The following is a 16,463-nucleotide window of genomic DNA, read 5'->3' as shown; positions in this document are numbered from 1 at the left end:
CTTTTAGAATAACTGCTGGATAATACGCAACAATGGGCATCATAAATTCCAGTATTATTTGAGGCAATTTGCCTTATGGTTTTCACCTGCTTCACAAAACAAGTTTATTCTTAATTCCAGTTTTAGGATATTTTTTTATAAATATCTATATCTCGTCATTCAAGATAACTTAGTTTTAATTGTTTTAGTATTTCTTGGAACTTGATAATTATTACGGGTGATTGTGTATTAAAAGATACAATCTTTAATATATCTATAGCTCCATTTAACTAGATTCATCCACATTCTTAAGAGGAATTAATTTTACTTTTGAGTATTTTGAACAGATCTCTTGAATTTATATTTTTCATTTTACGTAGTTTATCAAACTGTGATCGTTCAAAATAACTGTAAGACGTTTATTTAATGTCTAGATTTTCAGCACTCCATAAGCTTAGTCTTCTTTGTCGTTGTTTAATGTATCTCATTTAGCTAAATTTCTTTAACACAATTTCATATATTTACACATTACTTTATATATATATATATATATATATATATATATATATATATATATATATATATATATATATATATGTGTGTGTGTGTGTGGATATATCATCTCCTCCTACCCCTATCGACGCAAAGTCTCAGTTAGATTTCACCAGTCATCTCTATCTTGATCTTTTAACTCAATAATTCTCCATTCACCATGTCCTACATCACGCTTCATAGACCTTAGTCTTCCACCTCTTCTAGTGCCTTGTGGAGCCCAGTTGAAAGTTCGGTGAACTAATCTCTCTTGGGGAATGCGAAGAGCATGCCCAAACCATCTCCATCTACCCTTCACCATGATCTCATCCACATATAGCCCCTGAGTAAAATCTCTTATAGTTTTATTTCTAATCATGTTAGGCCTTTTAACTCCCAATATTATTCTGAGGGCTTGATCTCATCCACATATAGCCCTTGAGTAAAATCTCTTATAGTTTTATTTCTAATCATGTTAGGCCTTTTAACTCCCAATATTATTCTGATGGCTTTGTTCTCAAATCTACAAAATCTGTTGGATATTGTTTCATTGTTATACCACGACTCATGTCCATACAGTAACTTTGATCTCACTAAACTGATATATAGTCTGATTTTTATATTTAATTTCAGGCGATTTGATTTCCATATTTTACTTAACCTAGCCATTGTCTGATTTGCTTTTTCCAATCTTTCATTTAACACCAATTCTAAAGATACTGTATTAGAGATCATAGTGCCTGGATATCTAAATGATTTCACCTCGTTAATCCTTTCTCCTTCAAATGATATTTCATCTTCCATTCCATAATCAGTTCTCATCATCTCTGTCTTTTTTCTATTGATTTTGAGCTCAACCTTATGTGATATTTCATGCATTCTGGTAAGCAAGGTTTGCAAGTCCTGTGGCGTTTTGCTAATAACATCAGCATCATCAACGTACTCTACGTCCGCTAATTTCCTGTTACCAATCCAGTCCAAACTTTGTCCACCATCCCAAATTGTTCTATGCATTACAAAATCCACTTCTAGAAGCGTTTTAAACGTTATAGATGCTGTTTGAGCAAAGATATTGCAGTAATTTGTCTTCTGGAGGCGTTTTAAACATAAGAGATGACGTCTGAGCAATTATTATGAGGAGGATAAACAACATAGGTGACAACACATTCGCTTGGAGTACTCCACTGTTCACTGGAAATTCCTTTGATAGGACTCCATTAACATTAACTTTGCATTTGCTACGGTCATGAAGACTTAATCAAATTTACATTTTTAAGAGGAACTCCATAATAACGCAGAACTCCACAAAATTGGACGGTGCACACTATCAAAGAATTTTTAATAGATACTAAATAGATATAGATAAATAGATAGATAGATAGAGATGTACTTTCCACTATACACATATTCTTCAATATGTGGTGGACAGAGAAAAATCCCTCAACGAAAATAGAAAGCCCACAAATATACTTACTCAATCTAAATAATTCTTTTCGATTAATAATTCCCTATTGTTCCCAAGAGCAGCTTACTCTTTTGTTCATAAAATAAAATCGCGTTGGAAAACTGAGATTATATTAATTTGACCCAATGTCATATTTCCTTCATATTCAAAATCCTACCAAAACATAATACTGGAATAATACTTTGTAAGTGAGGAGGACTTTTTTAAATGAATATATTTAATCTTGTCTTAAAATCTTTACCATAACAGAAAACTTCAGAATGACAATTAGACAGCTCAATTTTCTAGATTACGAATGATTAATAACAAATTCAAAATATCCAAATAATCCCTTGAATGAAAGAAAACCATTGGATAAAAGTGACTAGGCCTATGTCACGCTTTCGTGGATAAGCAAAAACAACCAAAATCAAAACTGAAGTGTTCAAATGTGGATCAGTTTTTTGAGAGCAATGTTGAGAAGCCACAATTACAATAAAACCCTTTGAATCCTGGCAATGGTTCGAACAGGCGTTTAAGTCCTTGCAGTGTCGTAGTTCTCCTCAAACCATTGTATTGTCTGTCTAATTCCTTCTCTTATGGGAGTAAACTTGAAGTCTGGCAGGAATTTCCTCATCTTCTGCGTGCTGACTGTCTTCTTGTACTGACCGTCAGTCTTGGAAGTGTCATGTATAACTTCGCCTTTGAAACCGGATTCCTCAACTACTATATCGACGATTTCCTTGATGGAAATTTCATCCTCTTCATCAACTGCAATATAAAAGGCAGAAAACTTCATTGAGAAGGAAACTGGGCGTATGTGATTGTTTAAGATCAAGGCAACCATAGTTTAAGCCACCAAAGCAAAGGGCAATAATATGCAGGTACACATGAAGTCTGAGTTAGTCGTAGGTAGCTTATAGCAAATATAGTAGCATGATTGATTTGTACACATGCTGGATTCTTTTAGGTGGACCTTTTGAAGCAGTATGTACTGTACATATATCAAGATATTTTCTCTCTCTCTCTCTCTCTCTCTCTCTCTCTCTCTCTCTCTCTCTCTATATATATATATATAATATATATATATATATATATATATATATATATATATATATATATTATATATATATATATATATATATATATATATATATATATATATATATATATATATATATATATATATATATATATATATATATAAGTCTATTTAAATAAAAAAAAATTATCACGGAACAACTTTTACTCCAAATTATCTTTTTTCCAATAATGGCTTGCATATGAAACCTGAAGCTCTCTCTCTCTCTCTCTCTCTCTCTCTCTCTCTCTCTCTCTCTCTCTCTCTCTCTGAAAACTTCATATTTATCCCTATTTTTTTAGAAGGATGATCAAGGGAATTAAATTCTGATGGCGTCTGGTCTTCTTTGGCAGTTGCCCACTCAAGTTCTGGCCAGACCCAATTTTGCGTAACACCGATCAAACAACCAGTAGTATTATGGCGATCATGTAATATTGCAATAACCAAAATTATCGTACTGAAGTCCATCAATTATATAGAAAATTGATCCCATATCTCCTTTTCTCGTGGAACTTCAATATGTCATAAAATCAGGGAAATTATTTAAACAAATCAATAGGGTCTAGTCCACTTACACCCAATCACAGGCAATGCCTGTCTTTAATAGATGCCTTTCATATATGTCCTCAATGTTTTTTTTTTTTTAAAACGTGTTTTTTCCAGTAATCACCTTACAAAATATTTATTGAAAGCTACTTATATATTTTAAATTTAGTCTTCTATAAATTACATAGAAAAATTTCAAGCAATTGCAAAAAAATAATTTTGTTCAGAGTAACTAGGCCTTACTATTTAAGGGATTTGGAAAAAACCAATTTAACTTTTACTCAAACACTCGTAAATCATGGCTATAGTCGCCATAAAGATTCCGGGCGAAATAAGCCCCACCCACTGATGACGTCATAGCCAATCACGTTTTCTCCCATGTTAGCAGCAGTTGCAATACACCTTACAAATTTCAAGCTATGGCTATGACGTCACCACAGGGTGGAGCTTATTTTGCTCGGAATCTCCGCGCCAACTATATTGACTGAGAAATTACGAAGAAAAGATTACGATACCTGATAAGAAGATGTTATCTTCTTCGTTGTATTCTCTAATTGCCCAAACCATAAGCTTCGCCAGATCGAAAGAATATATGAACTGTCGAAGTGGTTTTCCTGTTCCCCACACTACTAAGGGTGTATTGTTCTTTTTACAATCGCGCACCTGAAAGTAAAGTGCCTTATTAGCAATGAGAATCATAAGCATACATTAGTTTTTATCAAAAGAATACAACCAAAATATAAAGCCGTTGAAATAATAAAATCATTGAGCTTTTTCATTGAATGATTTTTATAATTCTTTCAGAACAAGGACATTTGTGCCATTTACTGTATTCTGAAAGAGAGTAAAGTTTTCCTTGAAAATCCCATAAAAAATCAGTATCTTTGTACATTTAAGTATTTTTTTCTGGCTAGTACAGCAGAAATGTGTTTGCCTAGCATTCGCACGGCGGCAGATCGATCCTAGACCGGGACCGTGAGTTTAAACTGTTTACAGGAAGACTACTGCTGTGGTTGTTCTCGACAGGGGGGGGGGGGGGGGTGTTGAGCAGGCTGACGTTCTGATGAGCATATATTCTGATGAAACTAGAACTAAAACCAGACATTTTTACCTTATCTAATTTTGTCATTCTCATTTGGAATTTTTCGAGTTCATCAATGTCCTCTTTAAAATATGGTGCCTTAACTTGAACAGTATGCTCAAGGTGCGGTCGCATCATATTAGATACAATTATCTAGAAGATTATCAACTATTATTATTATTATTATTATTATTATTATTATTACTTGCTAAGCTACAACCCTAGTTGGAAAAGCAGGATGCTATAAGCCCAGGGGCTCCAACAGGGAAAATAGCCCAGTGAGGAAAGGAAAGAAGGAAAAATTAAATATTTCAAGAACAGTAACAATATTAAAATCATTATTTCCTATATAAACTGTGAAAAAAAATTAACAAAACAAGAGGAGGAGAAATAAGATAGAATAGTGTGCCTGAGTGTACCCTCAAGCAAGAGAACTCTAACCCAAGGCAGTGGAAGACCATGGTACAGAGGTTATGGCACTACCCAAGACTAGAGAACAATGGTTTGATTTTGGAGTGTCCTTCTCCTAGAAGAGCTGCTTACCATAGCTAAAGAGTCTCTTCTACCCTTACCAAGAGGAAAGTGGCCACTGAACAATTACAGTGCAGTAGTTAACCCCTTGAGTGAAGAAGAATATACATTTGATATAATTGATGTGCATTTTCAAGTCAAATATTCCAGATTTTGGAATTGATATACGCTTCCTAGTACATTCCCATCATGGGAATGAGAATGATTCCTTGCACTAAGAATGAAAGTTATTTATAATCTCAAAGAATTCTAAATTTTGCTTAAGGAGCTGGTTTGATAAAATAAAGATCTTTTGAATAGTTTATGATCAGATATTTTAGCTTTTATTAATATTTTCTATGTTATGTGAATTTGAAATTCGATTAAAAGAATGGAGTCTTTTTCACAGGAATGATGCTAGATATGAAAGTTCTTTTTATAAAAATAACTTTCACGAAGTCTAGGTTTTATGTTCATCTTTAATAAACACGTTTATTCCTTTATACAATTTGTTATGAATTTCAACAATTTGAAAATGTACTCAAGAATTACTGAAAAGATCATTCAAAAGCAAATATAAAGCAAACTGATACTACTAAATAAAGGATAACTTTCACTGATATCATACATTTCAACCAACAGGGACTTGTAATAACACAAACAAAAAAACAGAAATAAATAATAACTAATTGATAACATACATTTCAACTACCGTAGTGACTTGTAATAACACAAACAACAAAAATGAATAAATGATAGCTTTAACTGATAACATACAATTCAACCAGTAGGGACTTGTAATAACACAAAAAAAAGAAATAAATAATAACTAACTGATAACATACATTTCAACTACCGTAGTGACTTGTAATAACGCAAACAACAAAAATAAATAAATTATAACTTTAACTGATAACACCAATGTCAACTACCATAGTGACTTGTGATAACAAAAAAAAATGATAACTTTAGCTGATAACACCCATGCCAACTACAGTGACTTAAAATAACACAAAAAGAAAAATGATAACTTTAACTGATAACACCATATCATCTACCATAATGACTTGTGATAACACAAAAAGAAAAATTATAACTTTAGCTGATAACACCCATATCAACTACATAGTGATTTGTAATATAAAAAAGAAAAATGATAGCTTTATCTGATAACACCATGTCATCTACCATAGTGACTAGAGATAACAAAAAATACGATAACTTTAGCAGATAACACCCATGTCAACTACATAGTGACTTGAAACAACACAAAAAGAAAAATGATAACTTTAACTGATAACACCAATGTGAACTACCATACTGATTTGTGATATAAAAAAAACATGATAACTTTAGCAGATAACACCCATGTCAACTACATAGTGACTTGAAACAACACAAAAAGAAAAATGATAACTTTAACTGATAACACCAATGTGAACTACCATACTGATTTGTGATATAAAAAAAACATGATAACTTTAGCTGATAACACCCATTTCAACTACATAGTGACTTGAAACAACACAAAAAGAAAAATGATAACTTTAACTGATAACACCCATGTCATCTACCATAATGACTTGTGATAACACAAAAAAAATTATAACTTTAGCTGATAACACCCATGCCAACTACCATAGTGACTTGAAATAACACAAAAAGAAAAATGATAACTTTAACTGATAACACCATGTCATCTACCATAATGCCTTGTGATAACACAAAATAAAATGATAACTTTAGCTGATAACACCCATGTCAACTACCATAGTGACTTGAAATGACACAAAAATGATAACTTTACCTGATAACACCATGTCATCTACCATAATGCCTTGTGATAACACAAAAAAATGATAACTTTAACTGATAACACCCATGTCAACTACTTAGTAACTTATAAAACAAACAACAAAACCTGATTTAAAACTATGGGGTAATTAAATCTAAATAGGTCATAACTGTAATGACCCAACTTAAAAAAAATAAATAAATAAATAAATAAATTAAAAAAAAACGCTTACTTAAAAAAAAAAGCTTACTTAAAAAAAAAAAGCTTACTTAAAAAAAAAAAAACGCTTACTTAAAAAAAAAAAACGCTTACTTAAAAAAAAAAAAAAAACGCTTACTTAAAAAATAAAAAACGCTTACTTAAAAAAAAAACCGCTTACTTAAAAAAAAGAAAAAAAAAACGCTTACTTAAAAAAAAAAAAAAAAAAAAAAAAAAAAAAAAAAAAAACACGCTACCTTATGAATCAGTCCCGGTATGACGTGTGCATCCTCCAAGGAGAAGTTATCATTAGGCCCGTAGAGGTTGCAAGGGATAACAGATGTGTAATTACACCCGTATTGCAAACGGTAACACCGGTTCATGACGTCGAGCATCCGCTTTGAGAACGAGTAGCCGTAGCTTGTCATGTGGGGAGCACCGTCGTGAAGCTGGTGGATTAAAAAAAATGTAACAATATATATATATATATATATATATATATATATATATATATATATATATATATATATATACAGTATATTTATATATATATATATATATATATATATATATATATATATATATATATATATATATGCAGTATATGTGTGTATATATATATATATATATATATATATATATATATATATATATAAATATATATATATATATATATATATATATAAATATACTGTATATATATACATATATATATATATATATAAATATACTGTATATATATATATATATATATATATATATATATATATATTACAAGCTAAGCTATAACCCTAGTTAGTAAAGCAAGATGCTATAAGCCCAAGTGCTCCAACAGGGAAAAATAGCCCAGTGAGGAAAGGAAATAAGGAAATAAAGAGCACATTATTATTATTATTATTATCATTACAAGCTAACCTATAACCCTAGCTGGAAAAGCAAGATACTATGATCCAACAGGGAAAAATAGCCCAGTGAGGAAAGGAAGCGAGGAAATAAATAAACTACAAGAGAAGTAATAAACAATCAAGATAAAACCTTTTAAGAACCGTAACAACATAGTAATGGCTTTCTTTAGAATATTGTAAGATAATGTAGAGACAAGCTTACACTATCATGATCACAGGGCTATGAATCACTGCTTGAAAGATTGGAAAATGATGATATAAGAAGAATGGCAGGTGTAGTAAAGATTACAGAGGATGAGTGTGTCAGCACTTAAGTGGTGTGGGCACGTGGTGAGAATGGATGGTGGAGAGGGAGTGAGGAGTGCTTGGGAGGAACCTGTTAGGGGAAGATTAAGAGGAAGGTAGAGAATTAGATTGCGAGATGAGGTGAAGGATGATATGGAGAGACGAGGTTTGGTGGGAGAGGATGCCTTTGATAGAAGGCACTGGAGAGTGGGAGAAACATGTTTAGGAGAGACGATCGTGAGGGAAGCAGAGAATTATATGGATAGATAAGGTGAAGGATGATATGGAGAACAGAGGTTTGGTGGAAGAGGATGCCTTTGATAGAAGGCATTGGAGAGTGGGAGAAACCTGTTTAGGAGAGACGATTGTGAGGGAGGTAGAGAATTATATGGCAAGATACGGTGAAGGATGATATGGAGAGACGAGGTTTGGTGGAAGAGGATGCCTTTGATAGAAGGCATTGGAGAGTGGGAGAAACCTGTTAAGGAGAGACGATCGTGAGGGAGGCAGAGAATTATATGGAAAGATAAGGTGAAGGATGATATGGAGAGACGAGGTTTGGTGGGAGAGGATGCCTTTGATAGAAGGCATTGGAGAGTGAGAGAAACCTGTTAAGGAGAGACGATCATGAGGGAGGCAGAGCATTATATGGCAAGATAAGGTGAAGGATGATATGGAGATACAAGGTTTGGTGGGAGAGGATGCCTTCGATAGAAGGCATTGGAGAGTGGGAGAAACCTGTTGAGGAGAGACGATCGTGAGGGAGGCAGAAAATTATATGGCAAGATAAGGTGAAGGATGATATGGAGAGACGAGGTTTGGTGGGAGAGGATGCCTTTGATAGAAGGCATTGGAGAGGGCGCACCATGGCAACCGGTTTAAAAACCTCAATAGAGTTGGTTATGCCTCTCTATGGTGAGTATCTATTCAGACGAAACTGGAAGTCAAACTGTCAAAACTTCAGCAGAAATGAAAGCCTTTCAAAGGCAAGGCATCTATGAATCCTATGCAAGAACACTAAAAAGGCAAGGCATCTATGAATCCTATGCAAGAACACTTTATTTAAGATACCTATAAGGATACCGGTTGGAAAGAACTATGAAGAAAGAAATACCATGGATACCAATCTACCTATATTCCAGCAATCGAGGGTTTAAGCAACATCTGAATTAACCAAACTAGTTACTGCATTAAATAATTGGTTTCGAAAATGTACTTACCATTTCTTCAGTGATTGGATAGGTGACCTTGTCAGGGTAGATGCAAGTAGAAAGGACGGAGATGAGTTTCTTCACATTGATTTCTTTACATACCTTGTACACATTGGTATTGATGTTTTGGTTGGTCAACTGGAAAGGTAAACAGAATCCGAGCGTTAGTTTGATTGTTATCTTATTATTATTATTATTATTATTATTATTATTATTATTATTATTATTATTATTACTATTGTTGTTGTTGTTGTCGTTGTTGTTGTTATTATCATTATTATTATTATTGTTATTATTATTACTATTGTTGTTGTTGTTGTTGTTATTATTATTATCATTATTATTATTACTAGCCAAGCTAAAACCCTAGTTGGAAAAGCAAGATGCTATAAGCCCAAGGGCTCCAACAGAAAAAATATCCCAGTGAGGAAAGGAAATAAATAAATGATGAGAACAAATTAATAACAAATCATTCTAAAGACAGTAAGAACATCAAAACAGAAGTTTCAGCAATCATAAAACTACATAATCATTACTGGAACTGAAACCAGACACATTTTGGGAATATTCAATCACGTAAAAGTGGAAAAAAAAAATCCCTTTCAAATTTAAGACCCTCAATAGAGTTGATCACACCTCTCTATTTAAATAAGACAGTCAATCAAATTTCAATTTCAACTTCAATTTGAGACTTACCAAGACGTCACTGTTGTATTTTATATTCCTGAACATCCCAGAGACGGCAGAAGCCAAATGAAGAACGTGAGTTGGCATGTACTTCTCAATGACAGCACGTGTTTGATTTATGTCTCTAGAAAATATCATAAAAAAATTAGTGTTAGAAAGATTATTATTATTATTATTTTTATTATTATTATTATTATTATTATTATTATTATTATTATTATTATTGTTACTTGCTAAGCTACAACTCTAGTTGGAAAAGAAGGATTATATAAGCCCAAGGGGTCCAACAGGGAAAAATAGCCAAGTGAAAAAAGGAAATAAATAAACTATATGAATAGTAATAAACCATTAAAATAAAATATTTTAAGAACAGTAACAACAATAAAACAGAGCTTTTAGATATAAACTATAAAAAGAGACGCAATATTTTTCATTTAAATCATTCTGAAGGCCTTCGTAAGTACAGAAACTAACATATTAGTATATGCATTTCCAAGGAGAGAGAGAGAGAGAGAGAGAGAGAGAGAGAGATCTGTGGTTCTAGGACGTTAGTTAACAAACGTCGTATTTTAGGGAGAGAGAGAGAGAGAGAGAGAGAGAGAGAGAGGAGAGAGAGAGAGAGAGAGATCTGTGGTTCTAGCAAGTTAAATGACAAACGTATTTTACAAGAGAGAGAGAGAGAGAGAGAGAGAGAGAGAGAGAGAGAGAGAGAGAGAGAGAGAGAGAGATCTATAGTCCTAAGAACTTAGTTGAAAAACGTCGCATTTTAGGAGAGAGAGAGAGAGAGAGAGAGAGAGAGAGAGAGAGAGAGAGAGAGAGAGAGAGAGAGAGAGAGATCTATAGTCTAAGAACTTAGTTGAAAAACGTCGCATTTTAGGAGAGAGAGAGAGAGAGAGAGAGAGAGAGAGAGAGAGAGAGAGATCTGTGGTTCTAGTAAGTTAATTGACAAACGTCGTATTTTACGAGAGAGAGAGAGAGAGAGAGAGAGAGAGAGAGAGAGAGAGAGAGAGAGAGAGAGAGAGAGATCTGTAATTCTAGGAAGTTAGTTGACAAACGTCGTATTTTAGAAGAGAGAGAGAGAGAGAGAGAGAGAGAGAGAGAGAGAGAGAGAGAGAGAGAGAGAGAGAGAGATCTGTAGTCCTAAGAACTTAGTTGAAAAACGTCGTATTTTAGGAGAGAGAGAGAGAGAGAGAGAGAGAGAGAGAGAGAGAGAGAGAGAGAGAGATTCTGTAGTCCTAAGAACTTAGTTGAAAAACGTCGCATTTTACGAGAGAGAGAGAGAGAGAGAGAGAGAGAGAGAGAGAGAGAGAGAGAGAGAGAGAGAGAGAGCTCACAGCTTACCTCAAATCCCCGTCTTTCGAGTAATGAATATCCACTCCTCTCCAGGTCGCTTCTCTTCCTTGACGACTCTCTGCAGGGCGTAACCCAGCATCCCTGTCCCTCCCGTCACCAAGATCTTCATATCACCTGTCATGGCTGCTTCGGAATGATCTGCAAAGATAATTCGGAAAAAAAATGTAACTGGATGTTTGTGAACATGTTAAGATAGGGTTTCTAACATTTTCTGGAAATATAAGAGATGAATGCAAGTCCGAAATGGAAAAGAGCATAAGCTAGCTACGAAATTTTGTATGGATTGGCCACAATGATAGGCTAATCATGGTACTTTAAAGATACCGTGGTTATTCTTATTATTGTTATTACTAGTCAAATTACATCCTTGGCTTTAATAGGTAAAACAAATACAATTAAGTTTGTGGTGGCCTGGTGGTAGCGTCCTTGCCTGGTAATTGCCAGACTGGGGTTCGAGTCCCGCTCAAACTCGTTAGTTCCTTTGGTCGCTGCAACCTCACCATCCTTGTGAGCTAAGGATGAGGGGTTTGGGGGAAGCTTATAGGTCTACCTGCTGAGTCATCAGCAGCCATTGCCTGGCGCTCCTTGGTCCTAGCTTGGGTGGAGAGGAGTCTTGGGCGCTGATCATATGTATATATGGTCAGTCTCTAGGATATTGTCCTGCTTGATAGGGCAATGTCACTTTCCCTTGCCTCTGCCATTGATGAGCGGCTTTTAAACCTTTAAACTAGGGGCTTTAACAGGGAAAGCAGTCCAGTGCAGAAAAGAAATGGAAAAGTAAAGAATAAACTGCAAAAGATTAAAAAAATCTATAAAGATGACTAACAATATCAAGCAGATAAGTAATATAGGAACTATGAAATAGGACCTACTGTAAGTTAATCTGGTCATCAGAAAAGCATTATTCCATATTGGTGTCAGTCACCTAGATTAAATATACTGTAGTTTCAGCAATGCATTTATCATTAATGTTAATAGTAATAATAACCATAATTATCATCATCCCCATCTACTCCTATTGACGATTAGATTTCGCCAGTCGTCTCTATCTTGAGCTTTTAATTCAATACATCTCCATGCATCATCATCTACTTCGCGCATCATATACCTCAGCCATGTAGGCCTGGGTCTTCCAACTCTTCTAGTTCCTATCAGCGAGCACCAATGAAAATAAAGAACGTATATTCCGACGAAATATGCTGTCTTAGTCATAAGTTCTGAAGACTGCTTTTATATAATAGTTCATTTTGACATACACAGTAAATACTCTGACTTCATTATTGAAGAAAAATTATTATATCTCCATAAAACCCAATATGGAAGTCCCATTATTACTGAAGAAAAATTATTATATCTCCATAAAACCCAATATGGAAGTCCCATTATTACTGAAGAAAAATTATTATATCTCCATAAAACCCAATATGGAAGTCCCATTATTACTGAAGAAAAATTATTATATCTCCATAAAACCCAATATGGAAGTCCCATTATTATTGAAGAAAAATTATTATATCTCCATAAAACCCAATATGGAAGTCCCATTATTATCGAAGAAAAATCATTATATCTCCATAAAACCCAATATGGAAGTCCCATTATTATCGAAGAAAAATTATTATATCTCCATAAAACCCAATATGGAAGTCCCATTATTATCGAAGAAAAATCATTATATCTCCATAAAACCCAATATGGAAGTCCCATTATTATCGAAGAAAAATTATTATATCTCCATAAAACCCAATATGGAAGTCCCATTATTATCGAAGAAAAATCATTATATCTCCATAAAACCCAATATGGAAGTCCCATTATTATTGAAGAAAAATTATTATATCTCCATAAAACCCAATATGGAAGTCCCATTATTATCGAAGAAAAATCATTATATCTCCATAAAACCCAATATGGAAGTCCCATTATTATTGAAGAAGGAGATTAGCCAGTGAAATGCGATGCCAGAAAACTCCAAATCAATCAATCAATTAACCAGTCCAATGAGTCAAACTCCAAATCAATCAATCAATTAACCAGCCCAATGAGTCAAACTCCAAATCAATCAATCAATTAACCAGCCCAATGAGTCAAACTCCAAATCAATCAATCAATTAACCAGTCCAATCAATCAATTCGACTCTTACACAGCTGGCCAGATTAACATCGAGAAGAGTTATTTTTTATATTGTTAAATAAATGAGTAAAATAAAATATATATTAAATATAATGGATAAAAATTTATTAGATAAAATGGATGAAACTATATCAAATATAATGGATAAAAATATATTAAATATAATGGATAAAAATGTATTAGATAAAATGGATAAAAATATATTAAATATAATGGATGAAACTATATCAAATATAATGGATAAAAATATATTAAATATAATGGATAAAAATGTATTAGATAAAATGGATAAAAATATATTAAATATAATGGATTAAACATATTAAATATAATGGATAAAAATTTATCAAATATAATGAATAAAATATATTAATTATAATGGATAAAAATCTATTAAATATAATGGATAAAAATATATTAAATATAATGGATAAAAATGTATTAGATAAAATGGATGAAACTATATCAAATATAATGGATAAAAATATATCAAATATAATGGATAAAAATTTATTAGATAAAATGGATGAAACTATATCAAATATAATGGATAAAAATATATCAAATATAATGGATAAAATATATAAAATAAAATGGATAAAAATATATCAAATATAATGGATAAAATATATTAAATATAATGGATAAAAATGTATTAGATAAAATGGATAAAAATATATTAAATATAATGGATTAACCATATTAAATATAATGGATAAAAATTTATCAAATATGATGAATAAAATATATTAATTATAATGGATAAAAATCTATTAAATATAATGGATAAAAATATATTAAATATATGGATAAAATGTACTAAATATAATGAATAAAATATATCATATATAATGTTTAAAAATCTGTGATAAATATAAATCTAATTTGTCTATAAAACCTGTTCTTAAAAAGTTAAAATCCTTAAAACAGAGAAATTCTCAGAGTATAATAAAAGGTCATTAAACTTTTCTCACCAAAACTTAAGTTTCTTTCTCTTTTTAAAACTTTGGAATTGATAATTTTTTTTTTTTTTTTTTTTACACAGTCGCAACTATTGTACCCGGGTACTGCTTCATAAAGACCCAACTGATATTATAATTACTAGCTAAGCTACAACGCTAGTTGGTAAACCAGGATTCTATAAGCCCAAGGACTCCAACAAGGAAAAATAGCTCAGTGAGGAAAGGAAATAAGGAAATAAGTAAATGATGAGAACAAATTAACAATAAATCAATCTATAAACAGTAACAACGTCAAAACAGATATGTCATATATAAACTATGTAAAGAGACTTAGGTCAGCCTGTTCAGCATAAAAACATTTGCTGCAACTTTGAACTTTTGAAGTTCTGCCGATTCAACTACCCGATTAGGAAGATCATTCCACAACTTGCTCACAGCTGGAATAAAGCTTCTAGAATACTGTGTAGTATTGAGCCTCACGATGGAGAAGGCCTGGCTATTAGAATTAACTGCATACCTAATATTACGAACAGGATGGTACTGTCCGGGAAGATCTGAATGTAAAGACTCACCTCACCGTCCGCTCTGGGATCACAGGTAGACACTTCTACAGAGGGAAATCAACACTGGACTGAGCACCCTACTTGAATATAAGCTCGTTCGGAGAGATATGGGAATATGGAATCCATGAAACAGGCGATAAACAGATGCCCGCAGGAAAACAGGTGCTTAAACACATTTTATGAGGAACATATGTTTATTGTGGTTTATCATTCGGATACAAAAACCCCTCCTTCTCTCTCTCTCTCTCTCTCTCTCTCTCTCTCTCTCTCTCTTTCTATGTTCAGGATATGAACACTTTTCTACAAATCGTATAATTGTATACAAGGCAATGCCCACCTATATCTATCTTTATAAGATGACCAGTCTAAAGATATCTATCTTGATAAGATGACCAGTCTAAAGATATCTATCTTTATAAGATGACCAGTCTAAAGATATCTATCTTGATAAGATGACCAGTCTAAAGATATCTATCTTGAAAAGATGACCAGTCTAAAGATATCTATCTTGATAAGATGATAATTTTTCTCGCGAAGCTAAAAATTGTACAGTATATATTATTTGACTAAGTTGCTCTCTCTCTCTCTCTCTCTCTCTCTCTCTCTCTCTCTCTCTCTCTCTCTCTCTCCATAATAAGGATTATGGTATAGTGGTCGTTTATCCAGAACACCTGACACATTCACAATTATCCAGTTTACGCGTTGGCAACACTGCCGATCGCTCGCACCTGTGGCATCATCGCGTTGGCAATACTGCCGATATGGCTCACACCTATGTCATCATTTATAAGATGAACAATTGTTATATCCTCTTTGTATTCTAATTTCTATTGTAACTTTTTTCAGCGGCAGTAAATTATATAAAAATGTTATATTAGTGTTTATAGTAAAAAAAGTGTTATATTATTATTTATAATGAAAAATGAATATTTACCATTTTACATTTATATATTGAATTTACTTCTATGGCTTTTCATCAATAATAATAATAATAATAATAATAATAATAATTCTTCGAGGTCAATTGGTATATCACTGTACATACAAGTTTCCTGGACCGTGGTTCGATTCTCGGCCGGTCAGAAGCTGTTGTCTTTGCGTGATTTCGCCTGGGGCTCTGATCCCAAGTTCGTTAAGAGAATTCACACATCAATGTATCAGAAATATATGACTTATTTGAATATATGTGTGTGTGTGA

The 16,463-nt window shown here is 32.8% G+C and overlaps 1 pseudogene; it reads right to left on the bottom strand.

Annotated features, from left to right (window-relative positions):
• Nucleotides 1-1,191: 1,191 nt before the first annotated feature.
• On the bottom strand, nucleotides 1,192-15,299 carry LOC137646869 (GDP-L-fucose synthase-like; annotated as a pseudogene).
• Nucleotides 15,300-16,463: the final 1,164 nt, after the last annotated feature.

This window comes from Palaemon carinicauda, chromosome 9 (genome assembly GCF_036898095.1).
Source record: "Palaemon carinicauda isolate YSFRI2023 chromosome 9, ASM3689809v2, whole genome shotgun sequence".
In the NCBI taxonomy this organism is placed as follows: domain Eukaryota; kingdom Metazoa; phylum Arthropoda; class Malacostraca; order Decapoda; family Palaemonidae; genus Palaemon; species Palaemon carinicauda.
Note: the sequence above shows the minus strand (reverse complement) of the source record. Positions and strands in the feature narration are given on the sequence as shown.